Source organism: Lissotriton vulgaris, chromosome 10 (genome assembly GCF_964263255.1).
Source record: "Lissotriton vulgaris chromosome 10, aLisVul1.2, whole genome shotgun sequence".
Taxonomy (NCBI): domain Eukaryota; kingdom Metazoa; phylum Chordata; class Amphibia; order Caudata; family Salamandridae; genus Lissotriton; species Lissotriton vulgaris.
Window position 1 is genome coordinate 168,774,294 of NC_141698.1, and position 14,265 is coordinate 168,788,558.

General features: G+C 45.4%; 1 protein-coding gene across 1 annotated transcript in view; it reads right to left on the minus strand.

Moving 5' to 3' along the window:
- LOC147684910 (uromodulin-like) overlaps window positions 1–14,265 on the minus strand; it is a 566,426-nt gene that overhangs the window by 359,648 nt on the left and 192,513 nt on the right. The window lies entirely within an intron of this gene.

The window sequence follows — 14,265 nt, forward strand, 5'->3', positions numbered from 1 at the left end:
AGTGTTTCCATCACGCCATACCCTCGGTCCTGCATCAACACCGCGCCCAATCCTTTGTCGCTGGCGTCTGTCGTGATTACAGTCCTACCCTGAGGATCGTATCCTTGCAGGGGTATGGCTCCTACAACGTCTTTCTTTATGCTCTCAAATTCCCCCTGTGCTTCTTCCGTCCAGCAGAACACTGAGCTCTCTCTTGTCAATTTTCTCATGTGGTGCGTCTTTGTTGCAAAATGCTGCACAAATTTACTGTAGTATTCTGCCATTCCTAAGAAGGACTTGACATCTTCTTTGCTGGCAGGTGGTGGTGCATCACAGATCGCTTTTACGTTTTCAGCCTTGGGTGTGATCCCTTGCACTCCAATTTCATGCCCTAAGTAGGTCACTGATTCCATGCCCAGGGGCACTTTGCCCACTCCGCCGTGAGGCCTTTTCCTTCCAACACTCTCAGCAATTTGGTTAGTTTTGCATCGTGGTCTAACCTGTCTCGCCCCATCACCAGGATGTCATCCTGGAAATACTAAATGCCATCCATGTTCTTAAATAGTTGGTGCATCAATTTCTGAAACACTGCTGCAGCCGATGCTAGTCCGAACGGCATGCAACGGAACTGGTAGCACCCGAAGGGGGTAATGAATGATGTCAACTTCCTGCTCTCCGGGTGCAATTCGATTTGATGGTATGCTGAGGTCAGATTGATGGTAGAGTACCACTTGATTCCTCTCGTCTTGGCCAACATCTCTTCGATCCTTGGTAAGGGGAACTTCTCCACCACAATGTTCTTATTCAATTCGCGCAGGTCCACGCATAGCCTGACCTTCCCGCTGGGTTTCATGCCCACCACCAATGGCGCAAGCCACTCAGCGCACGTGATCGGTTCAATGATTTCCCTCCTTTCTAATTCTTGCAGTTCTTCTTGCACCGCCTCTCTCACTGCGAGGGGTACGTTTCTCACTTTGTGAGACACCGGTATGGCTTCTGCCTTGAGAACAATTTTGTGAGCGAACTTTTCGAGTCTCCCCACAGTGCCTCCGAATACCTTGGGGTACTCTCTCTTCCACTTGTCCAGGTCTGGCCAAACTTCGGGTTCAGTGAGTAGGATCTGCTCTTTCCCTCCTGGGTCCAGTTTGATGCCCAGGTTGCCCTGATCTAGCCATCCCAGCACCGATGGTCCCCTTTCGGATATGTACAGTTTGCAGTTGGCGCTGCGTCCTCTGAATTCAAACTTTAATGGCCTGAATCCTACCATGGGTATGCGATCACCATTGTACGTGACTGGCCGTATGTCCAGTCTCTCCAGTTCCGGGCCCAAATGTGGCTTAAAGGTTTCATTCCACACCGAACTCTGGACTATAGTATAAGGTGACCCGGTATCTGCCACTATACTTATTGGTACTCCTCTGATCGTCATGTCCAGCACCGGCTTCGTTGATCTTTTGTTGTCTACACTTAACACTTGGTCGTAGATGCAGAGTATGGTGTCATCATCTCCATCATCATTCTCCTCCCGGTCCTCTTGTCCTTGGTCGATGTATTTCACCATGTTCTTGGAGGATTTCCTGCGGCACACTTTCTCGTAGTGCCCTACGATCCCACAGTACATACATTTGGCATGAAACGCCGGGCACTTCCTGTCATGGGCTTCGTGTGCCCAGCTTCCACATCTGTAGCAGGCCTTCTTGTTGCTTCCCGTCTGTTTCCCCGGTGGTCCTGGATTCCCTTGCCACCTGTTCGGTCCTTTCGATGAGGATCCTTTGTTTCTGCTGTCCTTACGGGGCTCCTCTTCTTCTACCCTGTTCACCATCGGACTTGCTACGGTTTCTCTCTTTGCCGCCTCTGCGCACCTTCACGCCAATTCCGCCCTCTTGACTATTACCATCACCTCTTTCAGCGTGGCGTCGCCGCTAGCCCACAGCTTATCTTGCACGGCTGTGCTCGTGGTGTGCATCACGATTTGATCCTTGATGAATTTGTCTTGGAAAGTATCGTATTTACACGTGGACGCCAGCTTCCCCAACGCTGCCACGTACTCTTCCACTGATTCCCCTGGTCGTTGCTTCCTTTGCTGAAAGTTGAATCTGTCGATCGAGACACAAACCGCGGGTTTGTAGTGTTCGTTTAAGTCTTCAATTGCGTGGGCATACACGTCGTCATCTGTGCTCCCCCGTTGTTTGGGTACCAGATTTTTGAAGATTCTGAGCCCCTCTGGGCCTAGATTATGTAACAGTATCCGCCTCTTCCTCTTACTGGTGAACCTTTCATCGTTCTCATCCTCAAGCACTTCAATGAAGTTGTCAATATAATCTCTCCAATCTTCCCACTTCATGAGGGGTTCCCCTGGTTTGGGTAAGAATTGCACTGGAGCTGTCGCATACGCTGCTTGTGCGCACATCTTTTTGCGCCTTTCTGTGGGTGGGGTACCGCCGTGGCTTCTGGGGCTGCCGGGTGCACTGTTTTCCTCCTGTTTCTCGGTTCGTAGCTGGGGGCTCTCTGTGTCTACCCCTTCACTCTCCCCTGAGGTAGCCAGTGCTGTGGCCCTAGTTGTGTGGTGGTATGAAGCGGTCTTGCGTGCTTTTCCCTTCTGCACGCTCTTGTGCTTCCTCCCCAGTGCTCAGTTTGGCTCCTCAGTGGGGGTGTGAGCTCTGCCGCGCTCTCTGGTGTCCAATAGTTTATGTGTGGTTGCTTACTTGCAGGCTGACGCTTCAATGGTTGTGTCTGGTATCTGGCTCAGACTGGCCTGTCTTCTCTGTCCTGTCCGTTTTTTTTTTCTTAAGGATGTTCCTCTGGTCTTTGTCCCGACCTCGTCGCCATTGTAAAGGTACAGGTTTCCCTTAACCCCTTCGATGCTGGTGACGAAGCCAGCTCGTCATAGGCGTTACCTGCGCTGCGCGCTGACGAGCTGGCTTTGTCACGTAACCCGCGATTTTCAAATTTCAGCGCGCAGCGGGAAAACCCACTAGCGCGCATGCGGTTAAATCAAGACAGGACACTGCTTTGTTGATACGCTGCTTTATTCTATTATCCACACTCAGAGAGCGCCGAGCCGGTAACGTCCGTGCTCCTGCGCTCGCGCCTACACTCTGGGGATGCGCGCGCATCCCTCAAAATGGCCGCCAGCACGTCGCGTCGTGACGCGACGTGCGTACACTAGAACGCCAACATTACACATACTGCTGGCAATGGGGGCTATCTGAGCCAGCTTCCTTACTACTTTCTCCCAGTGGCTCCACCAGATGCCCTTTTCCGGTTACCTGGCCCCTCGATGGTTTCACCACACTGTTCTCAGTATTAGGGCCTCTCTGTCACCGCAGGGTTTCCTGTCTCCAGGCTTTCCTCTTCCTCCATTCTCTCCTGACCAGAGACCTCCACCCTCTTAACCTGTTCGATGCTGCCGTGGACATGTGCGGGGGCCGGGGGGGGGGGGGGGGGGGGGGGGGAGACGTTCGAACCCCGTCCATTGATTAGAATTACAGCACTGCAGCGGAATTCCCGCCCCGGTCAACGTGTTAAACCACAAGATGTTCCAACTTACTGTCTCCTTGCCCTTCCGGGCCGTCACCATTGTCTCTTCAACCTTCACCAATACCCATACACCTGCCACAAACAATGCAGCTGATCCCCACCAGAGGGCAGCCTTGTCATGCACGTAGAATCTTCTAATGTGCTGGAGAATACACAAGGACGCCAGCGACACGTAAATGCCTCCGCAAGGAACTTGTCTTTAGAAGTGAGCGGTGGCACTTGGGAAGGCAGCCTCCAGGGATTCAGTTCAGGTGCCCCAGGTAAGACGTAGACGTAGAAGATATCGTTTTCGTCTCTACCCGCCTTTTGTGAACAACGAGCCCCGTGTTTCTATGAACTGATACAGACGTCCCTTTTCATTTTATTTGTCTTTCAGACAGTTCTGAGGCCAATAATTAGTCTTGAGACCAACGAGGAACTTTTGTCTGCAGGCGGCCGGCCCAACAACTATTGCCTCAAAGTGAAGTTTGATTAATAATGGAAGACCCCGAGCACCAGACGCCGGAGGTTAGTTGGTTTGATTTGTGATCTTTTGGCATTCCACTTATTATTTGTGGCGGAATTCAGCCAAATGCTGGGATTAATTGAAACAATCATTTATTTCCACTTTTTTTTTATTTCCACTGCCCTCTAAACCATCCAGCTGATAAGAAGAGCTCTATTTGATTCAGCTACAGTCCCTGCAAGGGCACTTTGTAAAGGTATTCCCCTAAAATTGATCTTTTTGAACACAAGTGTTGACAGTCATCATAATTCATTTCTGACAAGTCAACCGCATACTTTATACAAGCTGCCGTGCTGTCATTATCACTATTCTGGTATCAAGGTGGAATCTTATTTAAGGTGAGCAGAGACACATGGTCTCGCCACATGTAACCATAATTGCACAAACCCCACATAAATTAGAAAGCGCGTTCATATAATTTTCTTAAACAGGCCACACTCAGACTTTATATATAGTCCTGAAGAAGACCCCCTACAGAGGACTACACATTCGCACCACACATTCGCACTAATGTCCAGGAGTCAAAATGTCGACGCATACTTTCAAGTGTTTATGATCACCCAGAACAATCGAGAATAGCTAGAAATTGCTAGTTGGGTTGAATCATATTTTCATTACTTCAAACTGTGTTTAAATGTGTGTCTTGAATATATGTTAATTTGTTATGTATATAATGTGTTGTCATATGTAAATATATTTATTTGTTTTCACTGCACGTCATTAATTTGTTAATAAATGTAATTGTACATTATATATCTGTGTGTGCTTATATATGTTCTGTTTTCATTTTTGAGTACACAACTTTCACAAATTTGTTATAAAATCATATACTTATTCAGAAGTGCATGAGTTTTTCCTGTTTGGAGTTAATTTGGATCTTCTTCATTAAATGAGAGTCTCATCTTAGTGGAGGGACAAATTGTAAAAATAGGTTTTAATCCTTCTGAAGCTAATTGGTGGAAGAACCACTGTTCACTTAATGTACAAATCTCCAGGTTCTGCACATAACTGGGTTACCCCATTACTTTATACTGACTCAAACAGGGTGCAGAAAATTCACCCAGGCATGAGGTCCTCAAGAAGTACCTAATTACCCGGTTCAAGCTGGCATTGGGCAGTTCTACACCGGATACTGACTCTTAGATTGTTCTGCACCCTCCTATGTTGGGCACTTTCTAGGTCATGCTCTAGTTGTTTCCATTCCGAGTGTACTGGAATTGTGTCATGCCTGTGGCTCTGCAGCATGAGTGTCCATGGGGGTGGGGTGGGGGGGGGGGGGGGGGGGAGCTTGAGTCGTGCAGTGTGGCATGCTGATTTATTCCAGCAGCAAAAAATGAAGCCTGATCTCCGGGTCCTCCCCTTCGTGGGTGGCAATACGCATGATTGGTTCAGTGTCCACATGAATCACTCAAACGTACCATTCCCCTGAGGCCACTGTGTTGTGATTCAACAATGTCGTATCCCCAGGCAACTAAGCAGATCCTTGAACTCATGTCCTTGAAAAAATTGCCCATTGTTTGTTTTGATATCTCATGGGAGGCCGAATAAAGCTAGTACCTTTCCCAGTGCTGGTGCCACATTCACGAATGCCGTAGTTTCAATGAGTCCCACAATGGGGTGTTTGGAATAGCTGTCTGTAAGGACCATAGTGGTTCTTCCATCAGGAAAACTACCAAAATCCATGCAGAGTTTATTCAATGGGTTGCTGCAAGAATCCTCAGTTATGATTGGTGCTGGCACTTCTGGACTACTGGTGACTTGACAGGCGGCACACGGCCGTATGAGTTCATCCACTAATGCCTACAGTCCAGGAAACCGCACCTTCCCTCATAGATGAGTCTTTTTCTTTGCTGTCCCTTGATGCCCATCGTGGTCAAGAACAGCCACTTGCAGTGGCAGGCTCTCTGGAATGACTAATCTGTGGTCCTGCAAGACAAGACCCTCTTTAATAGCACTGAACTCATGCCAAACCCTCCAAAACTGTGTGATCCGCTCTTTTTCTGGGCCGCCCATTGGTTAGCATACTGCAGAAATGACTGCCAGCTCCCTTGTCGTAGAGTCTCCAGTACTTTCATGAGCACTGTTTACCCTGCGTTTGCCTCAATTATCTCCAATAGACTCTGTGCCGGAGGGTAGGCATCTTGGCTCACCAGGTGAATGTATTCTTCAGTGTGGCCAGCTTCCTCTTCCATTTCACCTTGAACATGGGGTAGATGCCTCAACAAAAAGTCAGCAGGACATTTGGTCCCGGCCTGTACACTACTTCAAATGGTAGTGCTGGAGTTGGAGGGCTAATCGTTCGATTTGGAGAGAGGGGAATGGGGCGTTGTTCCCTTGAACAATAGTACTAGTGGTTGATGATCAGTGATCACACAGGATAATGACCCACACAGGTATAAGTGAAAATGTCCACATGGCTATTTTATGGAGAGTGCTTCCATCTCAATCTGTGCGTACCTCGCTTACGTCGGAGTCAACGCTCTGCTTGCGAATGCCAGGGCTACCCAACTTCTTGTGTGAGGACTGCCTCCAGTCCCACTGGGCTTGCATCCACCACCAATTCTGTTCTCTTCTTCGGATCGAAGTGTGCCATTGTTGCTTTGCTTAGTAACTCTGCCTATACTTTCTGGAATGACTCTTCCTCTCCTGGGACCCACTACCAGCATGTGCCCACATTTGTCAATGTCATAGGTTCCGCAACGGTCACCAGAAATGGCCACAATAAGTGGCCATCCCTAAGAAGCTGTGAATCTCCAAGTCATTGCATGGCACTGGAGCTTGTCTGATGGGGTTTGATTTCCTTCGGTCTACTTGTATGCCCTCCTGAGTAAAGACGTAACCAAAGAATTCTATGGTGGTTTGAAAGAAACAACATTGCTTCGGATGGAGCGTCATCCCATGATCACACAGGTGCTTCAGAGTGGACCTCGGACACTGGTGATGTTCTTCAGCAGTGACCGAGTATATCAGTATGTTGTCACTCACATTCACAATGACATGCAATCCTGACAGTACTGCCATTATTGCTTTCTGGAATGTCTCCACCGCCGACAATATTCCAAAACATAGCTGTTTGGATCGTAGCAGTTCCAGGTGCGTGGAAAGTGTTGTTATATACCTGCTTCCTTTGGCCAACTGGAGTTGGTAGTAACCATCATTGAGGCCCATGTTGGGAACCATCTGGCCATATTTATGCCAGCTATTATATTGTTCATTGTGAGTGTGATATGCCTTTCCCTCTTGATGGCCTTGTTCAGGAGGCATATTACGATGCATAGGAGTGCATTGCCAGGTGGTTTCAGCTTCTCAGTGTCCCCATTGGTGATACCCAGGGAATACCTTCTCAATCACACCTAACTTCTTCGATTTCTACAGTTCCAGCTCCACAAGTGGAATGGTATGAATCGATGATGTAGTGCCACTGACTTGACAGACTTGTCAATATGTAGGTTGATTGGTGGGGCTCGCAAGCATTCTAACCCTTAATAAGTCCTTTCAGTGGGAGTGGCGTGTTTTAATTGTATGCATATATTTTTATTTTTGACGGAACCAGAGCTGGCCTCGGGCAGAGGTATCAATATTGCTGGATGCCCATCACATTAACCAAAGCTCCTGTGTCAATTAGGGCTTTCACAGCAGTTGCTGCAACTTTCACCACACTGGTTAGTTATTGCCTCCTCTGCTGTTTTAGATGTTCTGTGAACAAGACGAGGAATACTTCCTCCTCTTCCTCCAAGGGTGACTCTTCCTGCTAGTGTCTGGCCCATGGGTGGTGTTTGGAAGCTTCTTGGACCTCTGGGTCATCCAGTGAAAGCTGATGGATGGCCTTAGTTGAGGTTCATCTCCCCATGGCTCCCCTGCCTCTTGGTCCTCCCCTGCACACTTTATCTAATATATGTTATCATTTGTTAACATTTGTGTTATCGCTATGTCCATTTCTGTGGCACATGCGACCGATAGGTCATGCAACCTCACCATGATGAGAATGTCAACCAGTCTGATGCTAGGTTGTCGGAATATCAGAACCCTTAGTGTCCTGTCCTGGCATCTTTGGATGATTTGTGCTGTATTTCCGGGGGCTGATCATCTGGCTAGCTAGCTTGTGGAGTCTGGCATAAAAATTATCAATGGATTCATCCTCAAATTGGCAGGGCTACTGGAGTTTGAGGTGCTCAATGTCTGGATTTAGCTGTGTGTTAAAATGAGCATTGAGGGCCCTCACTGCTGCATTGAAATCATTCCCTACCCGCGCATTGGCAAGATGCTCATAAGGAGCGTTTGACAGCGTCTTCATTCTCACGGGTGACTATGAAGTAGTTATTCAGCCTCCCTCCCACGTTTTCCACCTGGACACAGCTGTGGCAGGATCACCAAACTAACAGAATGGTTGAAGAACTCCTACCAGCATGTGTTGTTGAATGACAGAGAGCGGGGGTGGTCCCTGTGCTTGCACTGCATTGGCGTCATCTGCCATGGTGAGGTAAATATGACCAGATCACCACCCTGGGGCACAGATACTGTCCTTTACAGCCTGCTCACCTGCAAATGCAAAATTAGTCTGCATATGCATGTCAGTTGCTTGAGGAAATATCTTCTGAGTGTGGACTTCTCTGCTTGAAGAGTAGCGGGGAGTAAGCAGGCAAAATACTGTTACTCAGAATACTTGACATCCTAAAGGCCCATGGTTGTTTACTAAGCAGAACAATACTTTGTCAAGAAAGTAATGGCTGAAGATGCCTGATCCGCTACCCAATTATAGGCATGCTGTTTTTGACGGCTAGCCTAATATATGAACTGTGTCTAATGAAAAACCTAATCTGGGCTTACCTAAAGCCCATTTTCTCTAAGCAGGGTTATGTATTATTTTTAAGGAAATATGAGGCTTGTCAGACAGATAAACAATCTTTTGTTCAGACTTCAAACACACAGAAATGGATAGATCACAGGGAGCAGGGGCATAGGGGCACTTGGCTCAAACACATAAGACATGCAGGACTGGTCAAGAGCATCACAATCTTCCCATAAAGACACTGAACAAGTGTGATATGGCAGGAGCCATATCAAAGACATAGAACAGATGTGCTACTGCAGAGACAGTCAGTGCAAGCTTCCAGGAACAAATATGGCATTTCAGGGCCAGACATAGAACAAATGTTGAAATAAGGGACAGTTCAAGCTTGCTTCAAAGACATGGAACAAGTGTGGCACGTGGTGAAACTATGTAATGCCTCTCTCTAACATACAACAGACAAGCCTCAATTCAGATTTAGTACTTTTGTTACCGGGCTAAAAAGAAAAATATGCAAATATGCCAACTAAATGTGGCCCAGTTGCTTCATTGTCTGCTGATGTGTTTTGTTATTGCACATCATCTACGAGTGGCCGACTAGTAATCTTTTTATTGACGATTGAATAGACTTTTCAATTGTCTTCCTTTCCTGACGGATATATGACGTTACAACGCATACATTTACATCGTGGTAGATTGCATCATGTTTTTACAACACAAGTCGTTACAATGACTTGCGTTGGAGGGCACTGGACTTAGGAGTAGTATAATTTAGTATTCCAACTCCAGTCTACATACAGTGGGGAAGGTGTTGGATAGTAAATTATATTATTCCTTGTCCTAGAGCGCCATCCAGCGCAAGTCATTGTAATGAGTTGCGTCGTGAAAACCGCAATGTAATAGCTTAGCAATGTAATCCCTGCGTTGTAAACAATGTTTCCCTCCCTGACAGGACAGCAGATCTAAATTCCAGTTTCTGTTTTTTGAAGAGCTTTTTTTGCTCTCTCCTCAATTGAAGGATTATACATCACCATGTATACGTGCATCCTCCACTGTCCTAAATGCATACGTTGGCATTTGCCTTGTTCACACATTTAGCACTGATACCCTGATGTTACTTCAGCATAAGTAAGAGATCTATGACTGAGTATCCTTGTTGCCTGTTTGGCTGTCGCCTAGTTTTGTTGTAAGATCACAGTACCATCCTCTGTACATGAATTATCACCTTCTGCGGTGTTGAATCTTTGATTCCTATGACTGGAACAGTGCTTGACTACTTCTACTAGGCTGTTCAATAACTGGGGAAGCGTATTTATCCACTACGAGACTGGGGTGACATGTTAAATATCCTGGTTCAGTCTTGCTCTGTGCTCAAGTAATTACATTGTTCAGATTTTCAAGTTCAATGTCTATTCCACATCTGAACATTGCCATGGTGTTTAATAGATCAACCTGCAAATCTAATTTTGATGAATGATAGTTAGTGCTTCAACTGTTGCCTGTAAGATGTCCAATAAGGCTGTCTAACAAATCTGAGAACATTTGGAGCTTTCTTCTTCTCCATTTGTTGTATCTGGGTTGTTTGCTGGGCCCATTCTGAGCTTGATCTTTAAATGTTTTTAAGACAATGTCATTTCCAATTTGTTCTTCAATATCTATTGAGTGCATTAATTTCGTTCTCTGATTTTCCTAGTGTGCCTGGTCACCCCTTGGTGAGCAGTTATCCTGAGCAGGTGGGGCCATTGCCCCCTGCTCTGTATTTGGGCGCCATTGTTGAATGTCAAGATACGTCTGGCATCACAGAGATTCATTGAGTGATAGTCAGCAATGAAAGTTGTCACAAGTTTGAGGTAAGTAGTCCTAAGTGAATTTTGCAATTTCACTACTCGATTGTAGCTACCAGGTTGCATGCTTCTTTCCTATGTGCTGATAGGGTCAGTGTCTGCACAAGCTGCCCTATCAATAAACCTGCTATGCTGTAGTGAATCTGTTCTTTTGCGGGGTGTTGATGGAGGGGTTTAGTTTTTCTGGCCACCTATAATTGAGTTTTCTATTGTTGTTGATGGAGAAATATGGGGCTCTGGCTCACAAATGCCATAGTTGTTTGAATTGCTTACGTCATTTACAATCCGTTGTTGGGCTGATCAGTTGTCGCACCATTTGCATGCGTCTACACTCTCCACAACAGTTTTAGATCCGTTTGGTATGGTTTTATTGGCAGTGTTGTTATTGACTCTTTTGTCATCAGTTCTAAAGTTGCTGTCTACTACATTGACCACTGAGTTGTTTGTTGATATTTTGAAAAAGTTTTGGATTGCTGAAGAAAGTGAGCTGTTGCTAAGCCTGTGCATTTGATGTCTGGTCACTCTTGTGGTCGTTTGGTTAGAATTAGGATGGATTACATTCAACAGGTTTTTCAGCTGCAGTTGCAGGGGCTGTTGGGTTTAATCTCCCGATCTCATCATAATGTTTTGAGGGTAATCCAATTTACAGGGTAGGAGTGGAGACTAGATGCTTTGTGTGGCCCTGCATTACCTTAAGTTTGCCTCAACTTCCCACAGTTAGCATGGGAGCGTGGCTCCATATTAATAGGAGAAACAACTTTCCTCTGAGTCTGTGCTGTATTTTGGACAGTGGTACAGATGCAAAAAGACAATAAAGAGGCACACTGACTGTGCACCACAAAAAGCTGAAGCATTATCTTGCTGACATCGCACTGCAGATGGGTGCGGCACACACTGCAGCCACCTGAAGGGGGAGCTCTGTTCCCCTTTTAAAATCAGGCCAGGTGCTGCCTGCACTGGAAAAATTGCACCGGCTGCTTCAAGCAGCAGGTTTACCTTTCACTTAGGCACTGCCCCCCTCCGCCCCCCAGTACAGGTGCTAGTTCACGGCTGCCCTGTGAGCAGAGAATTATCTGTAAGAGGTCTCACTGTACCTGTTTCTGTCCACACACCAAGCTAAGGGTGTACCATGGTTCAAACAAGGACAGTGCCTTCTGTATATAATACATCACCATATCCCACCTCTCCTATGAAAGTAAGAATGCATCAGGCATCATTAGAAATACCAGGAAGCTCAGTCACAAGACATAAAAGCCTACACCTGCTTTTCTTCTTATCCAGATTTAGGAGTCAATAGGCAATTTGGACAACAACTGGATAAGAAGGGTGATTATGGATTATGCTTACATGCTCCAGTGACTTCAATTTCCTAGACACAAAATGAATACTTTTGAAGCTAAACATAAATACGAATTTCAATGGCTTATGTAGTATTAAATTATGTTTAGAAGATTACTTGTTCATCTGATGATCTTTCAGCATAGGAAGGAAATTAGACTGATAACGCAGGTAAGTCCATGTTACCGGTTAAAGTGAACTGACTTACACTTCTTTTTAAAGAACAGATTTCTTCTGAAATCTGAAGCCTATATTTATATCAGAAAATTGGCTCACAATGCAGTAGAATACAGTTTTACAACACAAGACTGTCAAACAGTGCTTAATTTAAGGTTGTCGTTTCAGGTGTTCAGCACCAGGACTTACGGCCTGATTGTGATGTCGGGCCGAAAGCCTCCAACAATCTTATGACCTAGGCGCTATCTAGGACAAGATTTTACTAGGTTTCTAAAAGTTAAAAAATATTCTTGTAGAGCAGGTAGATATTTGTAGTAATCACGCAGGGAAGCAGTTGCAGTTTATCTTCTTCATTCGAGGTATGCAGGTAAATACAAAGTGCGTGCAGCACTAACGCAGGGCGGCCTCAGAGTGAGGCAATACATTCCAAAGCCCTACAATTATACCATTCCATATGACATAAACAGGTTCCAAATTCCAACCCGTCAAAGCACAATACAGATAACCATGTTACTACACATCCCCTTCCTTTAAAAAACAAAACAAACAAAGCAATTGCAAGAAAAGAAGAACATCTAATAGCAAACAAACTCCTCAAGAGTCTTAGGAGTTTTGATATGCCTACCAAATTTACTGGATCTCTCAGCCGGGCCAGTCTCCACACACAAACCAAAATCATGACCGAGAGGTGCAACACCTTCCACATGACCATCATGCTCAGTCCCAGTTTCAGGTACACCCAAAACGTGTGGTGTAGTCTCAAGCAAAAGGATAAGTGAAGGTAAACACACGCAATCCTTTTCCAAGTCCTTCCCCCCTTCAAAGATTGGCAAAGCATCCACCCACCAATACCTGGCCCTTCCCTTCACCATGACACATTTTTCATTCACAGGAACAGGACGCTGTGCAATAGAAATACGACTCATGTGGTGAACACTGCCATCCTCCAGTTCAACAGTGTTGCACCTGACTTTAGTCACTTTCTTGGGTTCAGAAAACTGAGAGTGCAATTTGCCGACTTTTTTACCACACTTTACCCTGACAAGTTGTCCAACATCTACGCATACTTCTTTGGTACCATGTTTAGCATCAAAATAAGTTTTATTCTTGTTCTGAGAGTTGGCAATACACTCCCTCACCTGATCACAGTCCCACTCATACCTTTTGCTTCTACCCATCCATCCCGGGTTAATCTTACAGTAAGGAAATCTACCATGTATCAGTCCAAAAGGAATTTTACCAACAGTGTCATGAACAGTCACTCTGTAGGACCAAACCAATGTATCCATTTCATGGTTCCAATTTTTATGTCCCTTGCTAGCCAATTGTAATATACACTTTAACACTCTGTTAACTCTTTCCACACTTGAGTTTCCTCTAGGGTGATACAAGGCTGTAAATCTATGTTCGATGCAAGTGACTTCCATAAATGTTTTTATAATGTCAGACTTAAATTGTACACTATTGTCCATAAGAATGGATGCTGGAAAACCCTCTCTTATGAAGCATTTCTCAAGAAACTTGATAACAGTGTCTTTGTCAATTTTCTTGACCACCTCCACTTCAATCTATCTGGAAAATATGTCTACCAAAACCAAAACGTACTTAGAAGCCCCATCTTGCCACAACATATGTCCCATAATATCTAAAACAACATTTTCCCAAGGTAGTTTAGGGCAAACAAGAGAAGACAATCTAGGATTAAGAGTTTTTTGAGTCGTGCCAGTAGACTCACAATTAACACAAGAACGTGCAAATCTTTCAATTTCCAAGTCCACTCTGGGCCACAAACACAATGTCTTAATGTTCCTTTTAGTGAGAGAAAAACCAGGATGTCCTTCACGAATAATAGAAATAATTCTTTGTTGCATACCTTTAGGAGGGGTAATGTTTTCACCTCTACAGATAAATTCACCATCAACACTTAATTCATCCCTCACTTCCCAGAATGCTCTCAACTCCGGGTCACTAGACCAACCATAGGTAATCTTATTTTTCACGGTAAGTAAAATCTCATGTTTTTTGTACTCATCTTCCCACTCACCCTTGCGCTAACCAAACGTGTCAGAAAATACACTAGCTACACAAAAATC